The sequence below is a fragment of the Chelonia mydas genome, chromosome 20 (assembly GCF_015237465.2).
Source record: "Chelonia mydas isolate rCheMyd1 chromosome 20, rCheMyd1.pri.v2, whole genome shotgun sequence".
In the NCBI taxonomy this organism is placed as follows: Eukaryota; Metazoa; Chordata; order Testudines; family Cheloniidae; genus Chelonia; species Chelonia mydas.
Genome location: NC_051260.2, coordinates 14,930,020 through 14,935,747, shown reverse-complemented (window position 1 = coordinate 14,935,747; position 5,728 = coordinate 14,930,020).

Here is a 5,728-nt window from a genome sequence, read left to right as displayed (position 1 = left end):
CAGATCAACACAAAACCAATTTTCTTCAGAATTTTCAGCAAATTGAAAAGTTGAAAAAGTGTTTTAGGTCAAACTCAATGTTTTTCTTTCAATTTCTAGCATTTCAAAAAAATGAAGGAAATTTCTAAGCACAGTGTCTTTCCCCCCTGAAAAATCAAATTGTTTAGACCTTTTTAGATGGGGGGAGGGGGTGGTTTTGGACCAAAACAATTTGCCAAAATCAAGACAAATTCATTAAATTTTTTGGTTGACTGGAATCTGCTGTTTCCACAACCCCCTCCCCCCAAAAGTTTTAGACAACGCACTGTCCCCAGTTCTAGTCCTGACAATGATTTTTGCACACTTTAGGATCGCAATTTTTCTCCCCAAAGCAAAACCCCCATTAAGTGATTTCCCCCACCCCCCCCAAGCATGAAAGTTAATCAGTGCAAAATATTTGTAGGGATCCATATCTCATGCAGCCCCGCAGTTAACAACCCCTCCCCCAGAAATGGGCGTAGTTCATAATCTAACCCATCCACCCAGAGCTGTGTCAGTTTTTACCTGCAGGAGTTGGGTTCAGAGAAAGAATCCAGACTGGAAGCTGAGGTTTATGTAGAGTAAGCTCCGCCCACTGTGGGTGGGGTCAGGCCAGTACGGGGGCGGAGCTAAGGCTCTGTGGATATATACAGCGGTGGGAGTAAAGGACGGAGCATTGGCAGAGGATCAGTGTGAATAGTTGTGTGGCTCTGTGTGTTAATTCCCTTTTATATTATGTTTGTTGTTTGGTTCATTTACTGGTACTTGCTAATCCCGTGTAGGAATCAGCTCACATGTCAGTATGTGCCCTCCCGCCCCCAAATTTGGTACATAGCCTATTTATCACTCACTGTTGTGGGGGAGTCTAGTGGTTAAAGGAGCAAGAATGGGACTCAGGACTCCTGGGTTCTATTCTCAGCTCTGGCAGGGGCGTGGGGGCTTAGTGGTGCTAACCCATTACACCCCCACTCCTCTCTCAGAGCTGGGAATAGAACCCAGGAGTCCTGACTCCCTGCTCTAACCTGCTGCCCCCACTCCCCTCCTGGCACCAGGAATAGAACCCAGGAGTCCTGACCACCCACTAACCACTAAACCCAACTCCCCTCCCAAAGTCGGGACTAGAACCCTGAGTCCCAGCCCACCCTGCTCTAACCCACTACCCCCCACTCCTCTCTCCAAGCTGAGAACTGAACCCAGGAGTCCTGATTCTCACCCCCACCAGACCCCCAGCTATGGGCCGTCCCCCAGCTGCATAGAACCAGTCATTCCACCACCGCCCTCTTCCTGGTTATCCTGAAACAACCCCTGAGGATCAGCCCACCCGCGCCTGGGCCCCTTTGCACTGAATCACATAGCAGCGGGGGCGGGGGGAGGGGGGGATCTGTGCTGCAGGTGGGTCACGTGCCCCCCCCCTCCCTGAGTGCATGGCGGGGCCGGGGGCGGGGGGGGCTTTGCAATCAGCCAGATCCCGTGCGCATGGCTGATTGCATGGAGACCCCGCATGGAGACAAATGCCACTTTGTTCTGCTGCTGGGCGAGGCCTGGTGCTGACCTCATTCACAGTGGCTGGCATGGGGGGGGAAGAGCTGGCTCGCTGCAGCACTCCCCTCCCCCCTTGATATGACACTGACCTAGATTGCCATCTACCAGCGCCATTTACCCCATCCCCCCGCCCCTTCCATGCCCGAGCCAGCTGCCTGCAGAGAGATGCCTCCGGCACCCACGCTGGACCTGTGCGTGATGCACCTCGCCTGGTGTCTGTGTGAGATGTGCGCCCATGTCTGTGCATGGCACCCGGGCGCTGTGTGTGTGCGAGACGTGTGTTTTGCGCCCGAGCGGAGTGTCTGGTGCATACGCGTTGGTATCACGTGTGTGGCGTGTCAGTGGGAGACGGGCGGAGGGGGATGTGGGGCATGGCTGTTGCGCCCGTGTGTGGGATCGGAGCGTGGGCTTTCTCTGTGCGTGTGGCGGGCGTGTTTGTGCGTCGCACGTGTGTGTGATGGGCACTGTGTGTCCGGGTGGTACCTGTGTGCGGTGTGTGTTTTGTACCAGGGCCTGAGGGGTGTTTTGTGTCCACGCGCTGTTTCGGCGATGGGTATAGATAGGGTGTGAGTGTATGTCTGTGGTGTATATGTGTGACTCTTTCTGTGTGTCTGTGTATGTTGGTGGGGTGTGTGCATCCCCCTTTCTCTAATCACTAGACACCACTTCCCTTCCAGAGCTGGGACTAGAACACAGCAGTCCAGGATTCCCAATCCCTCCCACCAACTGCCAGACCCCTTTCATGTCCCTCAGCTGGGTTAGAACCCAGGAGACCTGACGCCCAGCCCCACTGCTCTAACTACTAGACTCTACTCCCCTGCCAGAGTTGGGAACAGAACCCAGGAGTCCTGACTCCCAGCCCCCTCCCACCCGCTCTAACCCCTAGACCCCACTCCCCTGCCAGAGTTGGGAACAGAACCCAGGAGTCCTGACTCCCAGTCTGCTGCTTTAACCACTACACGGCACTACACAGCTAACTTTCCAGAGACGGCCTGTAAAGACAGTCAGGAGCTACACAGTTTTGACGGGGCTGGGGGCACGTATTCGGCAGGCCAGCCGCTCGTCCCTCTGACAAGCTGCATGGAGGGCCGTGGACGCTAGTTAATGCCCTGCCACAGCCCAAAGCCTCTCAACTCTGTGCCTGTGTGCGTGTGCACGGGCGTGAGCTCCAAAGGGGAGTGCAGGGCATGGGAACATTGGCTGAACATCAGGACCTCGGAGAGTTTGTGGCTGGCTGCACAATCCCAGCCGGAGTAGTGACGTGTTGGGTGTAAACAGAGTCATGCCAACATGCCCCAAGCTGGGCATGTCTTGCTCACGTGCGCCTAGGAACAAAGGCCCTCATCCCCAAAGCTATCTAAGTTTCACTGGGAGTTAGGCACCTAAATACATTTGAGGATCTGAGCCAAAATCTCCTCTCTTTGCTTCTACAATTACGATCGTTATTTAATCGTACTGTGGTCGCGCCTGGGGGCCACAGACAAAGATCAAAGTGCCCTCGCATGAGATGCTGGACCAACACAGAGCAAAAGTGTGCTAGAAAGGAGAGAAATCTGGGTGAAGGGCATGTGGCCTGGTTTCTGGGCTAAGACCCAGCCTTGTCTGGTGAATTACAATAGCGCTGAAAGGTCCCGTTGGAGCTGGGGGAAACTCAGGGTTTTCTGCTGGGTGAGAAATTCCAGCAGCTTTCCTCCCGAATGGGCTGTTTCCTGCCAAATTTCCTTTGGGAATGGATAATTCCTAGATGCGAAACACAGGCGCCAATTCGTTCCTGAGTGAACCAGAGCAGAGCTTTTAGAAAAACGTCCAGTCTTGATTCAAAAATTGCCAGGGGTGGAGATTCTGCCCCGGCCCTATTAGGTTGTTTCCATGGTTCATTCCCTCCCAGTTAAAAATATAGGCCTTATTTCCAGTCGGGATTTGTCTGAGATTGTCACCCCTTAACCTTCTCTGTGTTAAACTGAATAGATCCCGCTCCTGTCTGTTTTCCAATCCTTTCACGATTCTTGTGACGCTTCTCTTCGTCAGAAAACTTTCAACCAGTGCGAGGCCCCAGCTGAGCTCAGGGCCCCGTTGTGCCAGGCGCTGCACAGACACAGTGAGAGACGGTCCCTGCCCCAGCTGAGATCAGGGCCCCGTTGTGCCAGGCGCTGCACAGACACAGTGAGAGACGGTCCCTGCCCCAGCTGAGCTCAGGGCCCCGTTGTGCCAGGCGCTGCACAGACACAGTGAGAGACAGTCCCTGACCCAGCTGAGATCAGGGCCCCGTTGTGCCAGGCGCTGCACAGACACAGTGAGAGACAGTCCCTGCCCCAGCTGAGCTCAGGGCCCCGTTGTGCCAGGCGCTGCACAGACACAGTGAGAGACGGTCCCTGCCCCAGCTGAGCTCAGGGCCCCGTTGTGTCAGGCGCTGCACAGACACAGCAAGAGAGTCTGTTTGTGTTCATTAAACACACACACAGGAGGCCTAGATGCTTACAGCCCGCTGCTCTGGGTGGCTTTTGATGACTTAGGACGCTGTGAGCCTTGTTCTAGGGCTCACCAACTATTTAAAGGGATGCCGCCCTGTTCCTTTTTGCTACACGGTCCCTGTCCCAAAAATTTACAGTCTAACTAGAGTCAGGCGGCCAGGGGAAACTGAATGACAGAGGAGGGATGTGCTGTGCCCCAGGTCACGAGGCAGGTCCAGAACCCAGGTGTCCTGACTCTTAGCGCAGGGCCCTCTTCAGCCCATGCTGCTAGCTCACCCCTAGAAACGGTCACCCCGCTCCTTATGCTGCAGTGGGCAGCTGGGCTGGAAGGCAACAAGGGCCAGTGGGTAGGGAGTCGAACTGTGTTAAGTTCACCTGGGTTCTAGCCCCGCTGACCAGATGGGTGACCTGAGGTGAGTTACTTCACCCTTCTGACAGGTTTCAGAGTAACAGCCGTGTTAGTCTGTATTCGCAAAAAGAAAAGGAGGACTTGTGGCACCTTAGAGACTAACCAATTTATTTGAGCATAAGCTTTCGTGAGTTTCGTGAGCATCCGATGAAGTGAGCTGTCGCTCACGAAAGCTCATGCTCAAATAAATTGGTTAGTCTCTAAGGTGCCAGAAGTACTCCTTTTCTTTTCACCCTTCTGGGCATCAGTTTCCCCTGGCACCCTGAGTTTAATTAGACTGTAAGCTCTTCAGAACAGGCACTGTTTGTCTGTCACACTTTGTCCGTGCAGCGCCTGGCACAATGGGGCCCTGATCCTAGTTGGTCTCCGTGCAGCGCCTGGCACAACAGGGCCCTGATCTCAGCAGGGTCCACCTTGTTCTTTTCCCCAATCCAGGCTGCGTCACTGACCCCATAGCCCAGCCCCTTGGGGACAGAACCTGCCCCTCCACTCCTAAGCCCCATGGTTCTCCCTGCCCCATGCGCCTGCTGCAGAGCCCGGAACAGGTGCGCTGCGGTCCTGGTGTATTTAGTGCTGGACAAAGCAGCGGAGGAGTCCAGCTCCCCCGGCCACGGCTGTGAGGCAGCTTTCCTCTGGGGCCTTAGGGCTCAACGTGGCCCCCCCGCAGTGGGTAGAATTGGAGCTCCTCCACTCAGTGTCATGAGCTCTGTACTGCACGCAGGGAGTCTCCCACTGCAGACGCCAGTGCTAGGGGAACGGGGGAGGGCTGTTCTTTCTCCCCCCTCCAATGCATTTGGACCAAAGCACTCCACCCCACACCCCGTGGGAGAGGTCATGTCGCTGGGCCGAGGCTATGCTGGGGGGGTTGTTGATGGACAATGCACTCTGGCCCACGGGGCAGGGGGGAAAATGGCTTTTGTTTGACCCTGCTTGTTGCCCCCTGTGGTAGATCTACGCCCTTAGGCCATCACAGGGCCGAGCCAAAGGGTATAAAGCCCTCAGCCCCTGAAGGGACTCTGAACTGAGCTCAGGAGAAGCCCTGCGGCCTCCAGTGGCAAGGTAGCAGCACCGCTCTGCTGGCCAAGACCAGGAACTGCCACAGGGAAGCGTTGCAGAGAACTGCACGCTCCTGCTGGCGCCCAGCCCTAGCTGCCCAGCCAGCCAAGTTTGCACTTTGAGTCAGCGCTCCGGGCCTTGCTCCAGCGAGAAGGGAGCTGGCCTGCTCGAACCAGGGGGAGCGGGCAGCCCCCTTTGCTTGCTACCAGAAGCCCAGCTGGGTGGCAGAAGC